This window comes from Rhinolophus sinicus, chromosome 3 (assembly GCF_057876585.1).
Source record: "Rhinolophus sinicus isolate RSI-liver-muscle chromosome 3, RSI-T2T, whole genome shotgun sequence".
In the NCBI taxonomy this organism is placed as follows: domain Eukaryota; kingdom Metazoa; phylum Chordata; class Mammalia; order Chiroptera; family Rhinolophidae; genus Rhinolophus; species Rhinolophus sinicus.
Genome location: NC_142503.1, coordinates 112458069 through 112473328, shown reverse-complemented (window position 1 = coordinate 112473328; position 15260 = coordinate 112458069). Strand labels below are relative to the sequence as shown.

Genomic DNA, 15260 nt, shown 5'->3' with positions numbered 1-15260 from the left:
ATGACTTATGATTGTTGATGTTGACCATAATCACATGGCTGAAATAGTGTTTGTCATATTTTTTTCCAAAGTAAAGTGACTCTATTCTGTTTTTTTGGAATGAAGTGCACAGTCCACACTTTCTTGAGGGCAAGTTTCCTACATAAATTATTTAGAATTATTCTGCACAGATTTATCTGCATCTCCCACTTATGTATGCATCCAAGCATTTACTTATATTAGTATGGACTTCTGGATATCGATTTTATACTTTGGCTTATAATGCAATACTACTTTATTTGTTGTATTTCTGCAATCTTTCCAGCTTGGGACATGGGGAATCCCTTCAGTTGGCCTCTGTGTTCCTTTGACCGACTTCCATCATGATGCTAGTTTTATTTTCTTCCCAAGCACTACCTTGCTTCTTGGTACTAGAAGATATGCCAGGCTTGCCTTGTATATTCCATGACCCAGGCCTAGAATCAGCTAGTTCTCTAATGAAAGGTGAATGATATTAGAAACAAAGGATTGAGTGCTTGTTCTTCTTACTCCTAGAATGTCTGTGTACAGGCCCTTTAGCTGATAGAACAAAGTAATATATGTGTGTATACTAACTGAGTATATATACATATCTATAAATATCTCTATGTGTATCCATCTGTATCTATATTAAATGAAAAATAAACTCATACTGATGTCTCTAACTCTAATACACCACCACATGAATTATTCTGGCCTTCCTTCTTTGTTCATCTGTAACCTCCTACTCCAATAGTGAGAAAGCTAGCTCCTGTTATGTACCATCCATGTACTGAATTGTTTAATACTTGTATATAATGTATAGTGTTTTCAGAATAGTTTACCCATATCCTATGGGAAAACATGTTGCCAGCTGGGTGCGTTGCATTTGTATAGTTTGTCTTTACTCTTATAGTTTTCATTCATTTCCACAGTTATTTAAGTCAGCACCATATTCCTCTACCAGCTTCACTGAGGTTACTTCATACATTTGTAACCTGATTTAAGTTTTTTGTCACATTCTGTATTCCATCAGGGTAATTATACAGTTTACACCATCTTCTCAGGATGGTTCTTTACTCACAAATCATATTGTACTCCTTTCGGTAACAGAGAGAACTGGTAACAAATAGTTCAAGAGGTTTAAAACTGATCCAAGGGCACATATCCCACATGTATATGTGAACTGACGAAGTAAATAGGAGTTGAGCCAATAGTTCTCTCTCGGAATTTGTAACAAGCACCATGTAGAAAAAGCATTAGCCAAATATAATGGTGTATAAAGGCAATATATAATTTGTAGGGGCCATGATAACTGTTTGCAAATTGAAGTTATATAGGTGCAGATGCCAGGAGTAGCCATGGGGAACTAGCTGTTTAGTCAGTGGCAGAATGCTACAGGGAACAGCTAAGAACCGCTGATGAGGCCCCTAGAGTCACTTTGAATCCATCATTAACTTCCAGCTACAATTACCAGAATCATGTTCACTTCAATTTTTATGAAGTTCACCACATATCTGTAAGATTGCATGTTTATCCTAAAAAAGTGACCCCTTACTTGAGGTAGTTTGAGAAATCTCTGTTTCTTGCACTCAAGTATGGCTGATTCAATTATTCAAGGAACCATATATATTTAGTCATTCGAACCAATGATTAAATCTCAGGTTCAACTCTATCTAGGTCTCTCGTTTAATTGAAAACAATATTGCAGTGCTAGTGGGGATATATGTTAAATCCATGTCCCCCTTTTCTTTTTGAGTATTGTTGCTGGAGGTTCTAAAACTGGAGTCACATTTTGGGAAACTTCATCGCATTTGTAATATGAATAAAACTATGAATATATATATATATATATATATATATATATATATATATATATATATATATATATATATATTCAAATATAAAGATGTAAGGGAAGTGTGATAAAGATTCTGACCAGAAAAAAGCTGATTCCTGAAGTAAATTTTATTGGGTAAACGTAGAAAAAAATCACATTCTTTCCTGGGAGTTTAAAGGTGGGAACTGAAAAGACTGAATCCGTTTAAATAAGGGGGTTTGTGCTGGAATACGAAATCAAGTTAGCTGTTCAATTAATTTAAGGAAGTGGAAAGAATATTTGTAATTGACATAGCAATGTGTTACCAGGGAGAATTAAACCAAAGGAAAGATTTAATTGGAGAAGATATGATTTTATTTATATGAGATTGTAACTATGATACTTTGGTCATGGTGCAGTAACTAAGAGAATAAAAACCTTATTTCTTACCCAAGAACTTGAGCATGTATATGTTAACATGTTCTGTATGAGACGACTGGAGAAGTACTGTTGCTTGCATTTCATTTGAGTATAAGCACTGAAGGAGCTCGATTATCATGAAATGAGATTTATAAATAGTATAGACGAAGTCTGGGAGAGATGTTCCAAGCGGTTTTCTTAATAACAAATGTCTCAATGGGCTACACGATGAGCCCAAATATTGCACAGAAGATTTGGCGAAGGGGTCTGTGTAGGTTCTTTAGATGATAAACATATGAAACTGTTTTGTTTCCATAAGGAAGGAATTATCCTGACTATTTGAGGCACTTTGTCTCACCCTTAATTATTCTTATTGTGATTTAATTCACATACCATAATAGTCACTTTTAAAGTGTTAATTACAGTGGTGTTTAGTATATTCACAAAATCGGACACCCTTCACTAATATCTAAGTGCTGAATATGTGCGTGACTCCAAAAATAATTGTCATACCCATTAGCAAGTTACTCTCATTCCTTCTGTTCTCCAGCCCCTGGCAACCACTGTCTGTATGGATTTGTCTATTCTCGATATTTCATATAAGTAGAAACATTTAATATATGTCCTTTTGTATCTGGCTTATTCCGCTTAGTACAAGGTTCATCCATGTTGTAGTATGTATCAGCACATCGTTTCTTTCTATGGCTGAATATATTTCACTGTAGGATATAATAGTTTCCTAAAACTGCCATAACCAAGTCCCATAAACTGGGTTGTTTAGAAACAACAGAAATGCATTCTCTCACGATTCTGAAGGCTAGAAGTCTGAAACCAAGGTATCAGCCACACTGTGCTCCCTCTAAGGTTCTGGGTGGAAACTTTCTTTGCCTCTTCCTGGCTTCTGATGGTCTCCCTAGAGCCTTGGTTTGCCTTGGCTTATGAAAATCTGACAATTAAGTTAGCGAACTCATCCTAGAAAAAGTGCGACATACCTCATTGCTGAATATCATTACGGTCACCTTTGAAGTACAGCTCTTGGGAAGATATGCACCGATGCCAGTGCCTAGTACACACTTCAAAGAAATTTTGGAACTCTTTTTCTAGAATGGCCATCGGATGTCATTATATGACACTTGATGTCCTGAATGTCATCAAAATGTCTTCTTTCAATATTTCCTTTATTTTGGGGTAAAGAAATGAGTCATTGAGGGACAGATCAGGTGAGTAGGGAGGATTTCCAATACAGTGATTTGTTTACTGGCTAAAAACCTCCCTCACAGACAGTGCTGTGTGAGCTGGTGCATTGTCCTGATGCAAGACCCATGAATTGTTGGCGAAAAGTTCAGGTTAACTTGGTTAACCGTTTGCCTAGTTGGTACATGTCCCTAATGAACAATCCCTCTGATATAAAAAAAACTTAGCAACATTGTTGCAATAAGTTCATGAACTTAATTGCCTGCCCTCGCACAGTTGTATCACTCCAACCTCTGCCTCATCATAACATGGCTTTCTCTCTGTGTGTCTCTGTTTTTATACAGTATTTTTCTGCTCTTGTAAGGACAACCATTTGCATTAGCACCTCATAATGACCTCATTTTTACTTGATAAAATCTGCAGAGACCTATTGCAAATAAGGTCATATCCACAGGTAACATTGGTTAGGATTTCAGCATATCTTTATGGAGACACAATTCAATCTACAACATATAGTTACCCATTTTGTAAATCCATTCATTAGTTGATAGACAATGGTTATTTAAACTCTTTGGCCATTATGAATAATGCTGCTATGAACATTTACATACAAGCATAGATGTGTTAATCCTAAAGTATCTTCCATGAAATGGATTCTACCTTGAAGTGGCCATATGGTAGCTATGTCTTGTTTTTGAGTAACTTCCAAACTGTTTCCAAAGTGGCTGTAAAAGTTTTAGATTTCCACCAGTAATATAGGAAGGTTCCAATTTCTCTGCATCTTAACCTCCACTAGTTATTGTCTGTCCTTTTGATAAGAGCTATCAAGTGTGTGTGAAATGGCATCTCATTGTAGTTTTAATTTGTGATTGTCTAATCATATGAGGCTAAGCATCTTTTCACATGGTTATTGGCTACTCTTCTTTGGAGAAATGTCTGTGCAAGCCCTTTCTCCATTTTAAAATTGGGTTATTTGCCTTTTCTTGCCTCTTATTTTGCTCATCAGTATGAGTGAGTTATATTGTTGGTGAGTGAGCTAAAATAAAGAACTAGAGAGATCTTACACCAAGTTTCACTAACACCATGTGTGTCTTTGAAATCGTTAGTGAAGCTTCCTAGTTAGTCGCATCTCTAATATGGGAAAGAAGGACTGAGCCCATATACCGTGTTTCCCCGAAAATAAGACGTAACCGGAAAATAAGCCCTAGCATGATTTTTCAGGATGCTCATAAAAATTAATATAACACCCGGTCTTATTTTCAGGAAATATGGTAGGGCTTATATTATGAGCATCCTGAAAAATCATGCTATGGCTTATCTTCTGGTTACGTCTTATTTTCAGGGAAACACAGTATGTGTCTCCTCAAGTGCTTCCTTCCCACATTAGAGACCCAGGGTAATAGATATACTCTAGAATGAGGTTTCTCATCAATTACTTAAAAGAAGGAGTATATAGGTAGGTAATGAAACATTTCCATGTTATACTCTAGACGATCACTTATTTTACACTACATGTTCCAAGGATTCAGTTCCATAAGTCCATGCGCCATAGATTTATTTAATCTATACAATCCTGAATTAGAGATCCCTTAGTAAGATAATTCCCTTTATATGGACACCCCTTTAATTCAAATAGCATTAGTGTATTTTCCATGAGAGCCAGGTAGCAGCATGTTTGCAAGGTGATTTGTTGCGTCCTGCACAACACAAGCAGTGGGAAAGCGAGGGAGGCGGCAGGAGCTAAATTCTATTATAGAAATAAAGAGATCAGAGACATTGAATGCAAAGAAACCACAGAGGACCAAGGGACTCACAGCCTCAAAAGACTGGAGCCCCGAATCGGGTCGTCGTGGGTATTTATTGCTTTTTTACAATAGGCATTACATGATTCTGGGCAGGGTCTGTAAAACTCTTACATCACTAATACAATCAGCATGTTTCCAATATCCAATCATATTGTCCCAAAGCAACCTGTGCATGCTGTCCCTGCATGACCAAGGTGCGGTGTGTACAACCCCTGGGGGAGCAGGTCTCTCAAGGTAATTATCCCATGAGCTAAGCGGGAGCGAGGCAGTTTCGCTCAATTAACGTTCCTCAGCACAATAGGGTGCTGGACATTTGAAGCATGCGTCAGCAGCTTCCAAGAAACATTGGAGGAGGGGCAGCCCTTCCTAGTTTCAGAGGCTAACTCATGGGGGTCCCTGGGGTCCCGTCTGGCTTAAGTCGTCCCTCCCTTGAGGAATCTTACTCGTCTTTGACCGCAGACCCAGCATACTGGGACCAAGAGAGGAGACCTATAAAACTCAACCCCTAAGAGGGACAAACCCGCAACCCTCTTTCCCTAAGGAAAGGATGGTAGGGACAGGCGGCTAGGCTGCTGTGTGACAACACCTCCCCCTTTTTGTTTTTGTAATGTGAGAAAAACAGACCGTGCCGTTTCTTCATTCAATGCCTTTCGGAGGGAGGCATGTCCGCATCCGAAGACTAAACAAAACAAACAGAATACAATAATCAGTGTTACAATAACACCAATAAACCCACCACCCAAGTTTTTTATCCATTTAACCGGATTCAGGGAGGACAATCCATCCGCAGCAGCTGACAAAACATCTTCTCCGGGTAAAAGTTGAAGCTTAGCACTAGACATTTGATCAACCTCTTGTTGTAATTGTGCAATATTTACAGTGAGATTAGGCATGTGCCCCAAAAGATGAGCACGAACATCATTCCAAGGAGTACGAGTTTGATTATAATCAAAAGGGGTGACACAATAAGTGGTTACATTCCAATCACATTTAAGAGAAATCATAGTACGTAAATTTTCTAACTGATCACCAAGAGAAACTACTGTTGTTTCTAAATCTACTAATCTGACATTAATTTCTTTATCTATCCTAACCTGTTGATTCCAAGTTTTACTAGCATTTTCATGCCATTGTTGTACAAATTCAGTAGTTTGAACAGTCTGGTGTAAAGCGACACCAGAAACAGCAGCAACCGTGGTTACAGCAATTATTCCCATTATAGCAGCAATTAACAATCCAATAAACCTTTTTGCTCGATGAACAATCTTATGAAGCAATTGAAGAACAATATGAACAGTAGGAGATCCCTCCCACACTCTAGGGGCTCGGACAGGAATCCATAGACCCCGTCTTTTTCTTAAAATCATAATTTTATCTTCTGAGGAATTATAAATGGAGGAATCTATACAAGTATACAAACGACAATGAAAACATTCAACAAGGCTAAGGGAATTTTCTATAGTAAATTTTCCAATCAGAAAAACATAAGGCAATTTAAGGCAAGCTTGTAAATTAAGCTTTTGAGATTTTATAAAATTAAAGGTGTACTGTCTATTATTATCCTTGGTTAAATTTCCATTCCAAATGCCAATAGGCGCTAAAGCCAAGGCCACCTTCCACAAGGTCTTTTGCACTGGACCCCTAATGGGAGAAATCATTTTTAACTGAGGTGGGGCCAAAACTTTATCTATCCAATAAATGGACAGATCATAAGGAGTTTTAACTATTTTTGGAAATTTTCCTAACACTAATTGGTCTTTAAGAGACTGGGGCTCAGAGCACCTTCCTGAAAAGCAGGTGTGCATAGCGATCCCAAAAGGTCCCCAGTCAACAATTGTGCCTATGGAAGTTCGAGCTAGCACTCTATCAAAACTTCCTCTACATTCTTCCCAATGAATACGGGAATGATTGGCTGCCCACTTCTCTTGAGGACAAGTAGAAATGGGAGGAGGATACAGATGGGTACTCAACCCTTCAGTCTGAAATCCTTTTCCTGAAAGCATGAACAAGTCCCTATAGGACTCAGTCCCTTCACCCTTAGGGGTGACCCACACTTGATCCATTGCCGGAATACAAGGAGGGATAGGACCAATGCAAAGAGGAGGATAAACAAATCCTAAGGCAGTTGTTTTGGTGAGATTAAATTCTCTGCCTTCTTCATCAGGAAATTCTGGACCTCTCTGATCCTCTGGTCCTGGGAACCAGGAGCTATCATTTATATAAATCAGAGGAGGCGCATCATTCCAAGTTACAGGTGTCAGCAATGGAGGATTGGGAACATAAGCCCAATATGTGAAGTTTTCTGCTTTAACACCTATGGGAAGGAAACTTACAGCCATGAGAATAGCCATCATGGAGATAAGCATGTTGGAGGCTGTTCTCGGCATTCCTAACACTATAAGATTTCTCTCTGCCTCTCGGGACAATTTCTTAATCTGCTTCCAAGTAGGCAGCGGGTTGCGTCTAGGAGGAGCTCTAAGAATCCGGATACGTGGAACCCTCGGCTGCGATGTCTCAGATGATGAAGATGCCTCACTGGGAGGAGATGCCGGCGGCGGATACGTCTGGCCTGATGGACATCTCGGCTGCGGAACCACCACAGGGGCTGGAGGAGCCGGGGAGGTCGGAGCCTGATGACGGGGGCCCATGAAGCGATTCATCCACCGGTAGGGGTCGCTCGGTGCCACGTATCGGTGGGTCGCGTACACCTGGGTCAGCGGTGGAGATCCCATCCGGCGAGTGATGATCACATTCGGCGGAGGAACAGCATCCAAGGTTTGGACCAGCGTGTTGATTGTCATGTTCTGCGAGGGATCGGACTCCATGATAAGGCTTAATGCACCGGCTTGGCACCCACAGAGGACGTTCTTTTGATCCTGGAGAAATACAAGCATAACCTCGTCCCCATGTTAACAGAGTCCCTAAATGCCATTGATTAGTCTGGATATCCTTCCACCAAATGGGCACATCTTCCAAAGCCTTAGGGCTATGGAGATTATTAAAATGTCTTTCTGCAGCTGTGTGTCCAAGATGAGGCTCCATATTATTAGAGCCAGAAAAATTTAAAAAATTCAAAGTGAACATAGCTTTGGCTAATTGCACCTGCGGAGGATCCTTGTCTCCCCCTTTTTGTTTTTGTAATTGTTTCTTTAAAGTATAATTAGCTCGCTCCACAATGGCTTGACCTTTAGGATTATAAGGAATTCCAGTGGTATGGTGAATATTCCACTGTTCACAAAATTTGGTAAATTTATTGCTAGTATAAGCAGGACCGTTATCTGTTTTAATGGCTTTGGGAAGTCCCATAACAGAAAAACAAATTAACAAGTGTCTGCAAGCGTGTCCTGCAGTTTCACCACTCTGAGCGGTTGCAGTGATATATCCAGAAGATGTGTCAATTGTGACATGTACAAATGACAATTTCCCAAATGAAGCAACATGGGTTACATCCATCTGCCAAATATCATTGGGTACTAAGCCTCGGGGATTAACCCCTTCTGGGCATTCTTGAGGAGCATTAAGAATCTGACAAGTTGGGCAAGTTTGAACAATATGCTTGGCCTGTTTACAGGTAATTGGGAACCGAGCCCGAAGACCTGCAGCATTGGTATGGGTTAAAGAATGGAATTTGGTTGCCTCGGTAACTAATACATTAGCAACCAAAGAATCAGCAATGGCATTGCCACGCGTCAAAGGTCCCGGGAGGGGAGTATGAGCGCGTATATGAGTGATGAAAAATGGATGTTGTCTATTTCTAACTACTTGTTGGAGTTGATTAAAAAGAAACTGGAGAGACGGATTAGAGTTGTTAGACAGAAGCGCCGTCTCTATGTTTTGTACTGTATGTACAACATAAGCAGAATCAGAGACAATATTCAAAGGCTCACCACACTCCCGCAGAGCAGTTAAAACTGCAACTAATTCTGCCCTCTGGGCTGAGGTACAATTAGTCTGAATAACCTGTTGGTCAACTTCACTAACAATAGCAGCTTTGCCATTACTGGACCCATCAGTAAAAACTGTTTTCCCTTGGGAAATAGGAACTGAACTTAACCTTTTCGGGAGAATCCAACTAGTTTTTAACAGAAACTGAAACAATTTATGTTTAGGATAGTGGTTATCAATTATGCCGAAATATCCACAAATAGCAATTTGCCAAACTTCAGAATGAATATTTAAATGATTTATTTGCTGTTTTTTAAAGGGAACTATTATCTTATTGGCTTCTATTCCATTTAAATGAAGAACTCTGGTTCGAGCTCGAGAAACAAGTTCTGAAATTAACTCTAAGTATGTTGGAAGAGATTTAACAAAATTATTAGGCAGAAACAACCACTCCACAAGGTCATTTTGTTGGACAATAACTGCGGTTGGTGAATGAGGAGTGGGAAAAATTAAAATTTGTAAGGGTTGAGAGGGATCTATGCGCTGAACCTGAGCTTCTTGAATTTTCTTTTCTACTAATTCCAACTCCTGACAAGCCTGAGGAGTTAAAGTACGGGGACTATTTAATTGAGAAGGACCCCGTAAAAGACTAAACAAATTATTCAGCGCATAAGTTGGGATTCCCAGAGTGGGACGTAACCAATTAATATCTCCCAACAATTTTTGTAAATCATTTAAAGTGGAAATTTGATCTCTTCTGATCTGTACCTTTTGAGGTTTAATCGTTTGTCTGTCCAAGATAGCTCCCAAATATTTGATGGGAGTTGTAGTTTGAATTTTATCAGGAGCAATGCAGAGTCCTGCCATCTCAAGTTGCTCTTGCAACAGTTTGAAACAATCTGCAAGGACTTCTGGGGAGGACGCAGCACAGAGAATGTCATCCATATAATGAATGATATAACAGGCTGGAAATTTTTCTCTGACCGGAGCAACAGCTCTAGCCACATAAAATTGACAAATGGTAGGGCTATTTAGCATTCCCTGAGGGAGTACTTTCCACTGATACCTCTTAATTGGTTCTTTATTATTTAAAGACGGTATTGAAAATGCGAATTTAGGGCAATCCTCAGGATGTAAAGGAATTGAATAAAAGCAATCTTGTAGGTCTATGACTACCAACGGCCAATTTTTTGGAATCATGGATGGCTGAGGAAGGCCAGGTTGAAGTGGACCCATGGGTTCAATTAAAGAATTAACTACTCTTAAATCTGTGAGCATTCTCCATTTTCCTGATCTTTTCTTTATAACAAATACTGGGGAATTCCACGGACTAGTGGAAGACTCTATATGATCTTGTTCTAATTGAATCTGTACCATTTCCATTAATGCCTCTAATTTCTCCTTAGAAAGGGGCCACTGTTCAATCCAATGAGGCTTATTATCTATCCATTTAAGAGCTAAAGGAGTTTTTAGCTCAGCGACAGCGGCCCCTAACAAAAAGGCTGTTGATCTTGTGAATGAAATCCTATCCCTTCTCTGCCTACCTGTAATACAGGTTGGAGAGGTTGAGTAATGCCCTGATTAAATTTGCCTAAACCTTGTCCTGGTAGATACCCCATCTGTTTCATCATTTGCTGACTTTGAGGGCTATACTGTCCTGGGGGAATAACAATTTCTGCTCTCCATTGAGAAAGTAAATCTCTACCCCATAAACTTATTGGAATATCAGCAACATATGGCTGCAAAAATCCTTTTTGTCCTTCTGGCCCAAGGCAAGGAAGGATATGGGTGCTTTGAAGCAATTTTGAAATTTCTCCTACTCCAACAACATTTATGTCGGCTTGTTGGGTAGGCCAATTTGCGGGCCAATCTTGAGAGCAAATGATGGAGACGTCTGCACCTGTGTCCATAAGTCCTAAAAATTTTCTGTCTTGAAGGCTAATGTGGCATAAAGGACGAATGCTAGAAATTTTTTCTGCCAGGAATGTTCCTGCTAAACCTGTACTTCCAAATCCTCCTGTTCTTTTTTGAGTTCCTCGTAAATTGGGTGGAATATATGGAATTAAGAGAAGCTGAGCAACCTTTTCTCCTTTTTTTGCTGACCATGGAACTGAAGAAGACATAACAATTTGAATTTCTCCTTTAAAATCTGGGTCTATTATTCCGGTGTGGACAGTAACTCCTTTTGATGTTAAGCTGGAACGACCAAGGAGGAGTCCAACCGTATTTTTGGGAATTGGTCCAACAATGCCTGTAGGCACCCGGAGAGGTGTTTCCCCTGGGAGTAATAAAATATTTTGAGCAGTACAAACATCTACTGCAGCACTCTCTTCAGTGGCAGAAGTTAATTGCTCAATTGATAGTTTTGAGGGGGCGGCACCGTGTGATAATTCTGTGGTGCCGCTGGGTTGGCAAACATCCCCAGTTGAGGGATTGTCTGACCCACAAATGCCCCGGTTGTTGTCTGGGCCTGGGGCTGGCCCAGCTTCCCGTTTCCCTGAAGCAAAGTGCCGTCTTTATGATATTTAGATCTGCAAGCGGAGGCCCAATGATTTCCTTTCTGACAGCGTGGACACAATCCAGGCTGTTTTGCACCTTGAAAAGGTGTGGGCTGAGGAGGTTGAGGGTTGTTTTTACTTTTAACCCTGCAATTTCTTTTTGTATGTCCTGTTTTTCCACAATTATGGCAAGTGCCAGAAAACTTATCCCTTTTTTGAAAAGCACCGGTAATTGCATTAGCCAATAGTGCTGCCTTATGATCCTCAGTCCCTACTTCTTGGCACAAGCGCAAATACCCCATTGCATCTGTCTTTCCTTTTTGTGCCCCTATGGCTCTTTGACAATCTTTATTAGCATTCTCATATGCCAGAATCTGAAGGATCACATCTGCAGCTACAGGATTAGTAATTTGTTTTTTAATGGCTTCCTGGAGTCGAGCCAGGAAATCAGAATAAGGCTCCTGAGGTCCTTGAAGAACTTTTTGAAAGGAGGAATGAGTCTTTCCTTCTACTTCAATCTTTTCCCATGCAGCAAGGCAAATTTGTTTAAGTTGCTCTATAGCAACTCCTTGCATATCTAATTGATTACGGGTTGGTGCCCAGTGGCCTTTGCCAACAAGCTGATCAGCAGTAATATTAATGTTAAGAGCTTGGTTTTGTCTTTCTCTATTCTCAGCCCCTTCAATCCACCAAGTTTTAAACTGCAAGAATTGTGCAGGAGTAAGGCAAGTTTGAGCTAAGGCCTGCCAGTCTGCTGGAATCATTCTGTGGCCATCAGCAATACCTCTAACAAGGCCAACAGTATAGGGAGAAGTAGTCCCAAACTGTAATACTGCCTGTTTTAACTCTTTAAGCAATTTAAAAGGAAAAGGCTCATACACTGCCTCATGGATTCCATCTGGGTTATTTTGACCAGGAGCTTCAATTTGTCTGAAAATCACTGGAAAATTAAGAGCATCCACATCTCCAGCCATTTTTGCCTGATGTATGCCCTGCTCTAAGGCTGACAAGTTGAAGCTGAATTGTTTAGCTGTTATTGCTGGAGGCTTTTGAGCAAACGGATTGTTCTGAATAAATGGATTATTGGTATTACAGCAAGTCTTAGGCTGTTGCCACATCTGATCAGCACATGGAGGTGGTGGAGGCCAGAACGGAGCGGGAAACTCCCCCTGGAAACATTCCTCGAGATCAGGATAAAGATTTCGAGGGATTATAGTGGAATTAGACTCTGACCCCTCATCTTCTCTTTCCTTTTTAGTTCTCTTTGGTGAATCTCTCTTACCTTCCCTATCTTCCCTTTCCTCTTCCGAGTCTGTCTGTAGTGGTTCTAGAACTGACCGAACTAGTTCAAAAGTCTCCCAGATCGAACTTGGAAACGAAGTTCCGTTGGCATGGAGATCACGGAGATCTTGACCAACTGCTTCCCATTTATCTAAGTCTAAGGTTCCCAGGGTAGGAAACCAAGAGCAATGGACCTCAATTACTTTGAGAAGCTCTTCCAATTTCTTTTCTGAGGCCCTATGTTGTCCTTTTTTAAGCAACTGCTTCAGCAGGCAAATATAAGGTCTATACTTACTTTCTGAATTTCCCATTTTTTCTTTCTCACAAGAAGGATACAAGAAGGAAAAGAAAAGAAACTTTCACTCAATATCCACTCTGATGCTCGGCCGGCCGTTCCCCTCGCGGGAACTTAGCACCTGTCTTGGCTAAGGCTCAACCGTATAAACCCCGGTCCAGGTTGGGGAAACCCCCAAGTAGCCGTTATGCCGTATGACAGAGTGACGGAACCGCGGTGACGAGCCCACTCAAGCCCCGTAATCACGAAGATCGTGGGACCATAACCATACACACACACTTCCACGCACTGTCACTCAAAGATAGATTGAAAAGTATTTAATTACTTCCTCTGAATAACCTTGGTTTAATACTCTGAGTCCATAAAACTACCCCCTTACCAGGTAGCTGTCGCGCGACGGATGCTCAGAGGCCCCTCAACCGTATCTGCAGACCATACAACTCTTAGTTGTTCTTCTCTCCTCGAGCCCCACGTTGGGCGCCAGATGTTGCGTCCTGCACAACACAAGCAGTGGGAAAGCGAGGGAGGCGGCAGGAGCTAAATTCTATTATAGAAATAAAGAGACCAGAGACATTGAATGCAAAGAAACCACAGAGGACCAAGGGACTCACAGCCTCAAAAGACTGGAGCCCCGAATCGGGTCGTCGTGGGTATTTATTGCTTTTTTACAATAGGCATTACATGATTCTGGGCAGGGTCTGTAAAACTCTTACATCACTAATACAATCAGCATGTTTCCAATATCCAATCATATTGTCCCAAAGCAACCTGTGCATGCTGTCCCTGCATGACCAAGGTGCGGTGTGTACAACCCCTGGGGGAGCAGGTCTCTCAAGGTAATTATCCCATGAGCTAAGCGGGAGCGAGGCAGTTTCGCTCAATTAACGTTCCTCAGCACAATAGGGTGCTGGACATTTGAAGCATGCGTCAGCAGCTTCCAAGAAACATTGGAGGAGGGGCAGCCCTTCCTAGTTTCAGAGGCTAACTCATGGGGGTCCCTGGGGTCCCGTCTGGCTTAAGTCGTCCCTCCCTTGAGGAATCTTACTCGTCTTTGACCGCAGACCCAGCATACTGGGACCAAGAGAGGAGACCTATAAAACTCAACCCCTAAGAGGGACAAACCCGCAACCCTCTTTCCCTAAGGAAAGGATGGTAGGGACAGGCGGCTAGGCTGCTGTGTGACAACAGTGATTAGACTGGGTCACCTGCTTTCTTTAGAGAGGAGTGTCACTGCCCCCCAACCAGAAAATCAGAAAATAATTGGATCTCAAGATAATGATTTTAGGTCCTTCCTACCAAATGAATAACAGTCATTGGCCCACATTTCTTGGATGAGTAGGCCTAACCTTTCAATCTTAAAATCACACAGTGTGTGTGTGTGTGTGTGTGTGTGTGTGTGTGTGTGTATGTAGGGATTGGCTGCAGCATGGGGAAGTATGTTTGCTCTGCCCGTTAATTGTTTCCTGAAATGTGATGAACATGATCTAGACTTGTATTTCTCAAAGGGTGTTCTCCAGAGCAGCTAAATCAGCCTCACCTAGGAACTTGTTAGAAATGCAAATTCTTAGTCCCTATTCCAGAACTACTGAATCAGAAACTGCATAGTCAAGCCGAGTTATCTGTTTTACAAGACTTCCATATATTCTAATGCATGCTCCATTTTGAGAACCGCTGGTATGGGATGTGAGGCAAATACTGGTAGTCTCATCATTTAAATCAATATTACAGTTAGTCCCAGGTTCTAAATGACTCCTTTGGCTTTCAGTAATTTTGAGGATAAAAAGCCTGCAGCCATTTTTTGGTTTTTGAAAATATTACTTCTCCTCCTTAAAGAAAAGCATTTTTTATATGTTGAAAATAAATCTGTATTTTTACTCTTTATAGATATCAAGCTTTCAATTTATTCTTTACCTTGATACTTAATGTTAATTGCCTTTTCTGAGACTATCTTTATTCAATTTTCAGACTCAGAACAACTTTTCTTTCAGTGCATTGTAGCTAAAGTCTACTCCTCAGTGATTACTTCTTTCAAATAGGGACTATAATGAGAATACCAGTATGGAGGC

The 15260-nt window shown here is 40.7% G+C and overlaps 1 pseudogene across 1 annotated transcript; it reads right to left on the bottom strand.

Annotated features, from left to right (window-relative positions):
* Window positions 1-5211: 5211 nt before the first annotated feature.
* On the bottom strand, window positions 5212-14377 carry LOC148758551 (endogenous retrovirus group K member 18 Env polyprotein pseudogene; annotated as a pseudogene). The gene is made up of 2 exons (XR_016020766.1): window positions 13574-14377; window positions 5212-8111 (listed from the first exon to the last, which is right to left on the bottom strand). The product of XR_016020766.1 is annotated as an endogenous retrovirus group K member 18 Env polyprotein pseudogene (transcript).
* Between the last annotated feature and the right edge of the window lie 883 nt (window positions 14378-15260).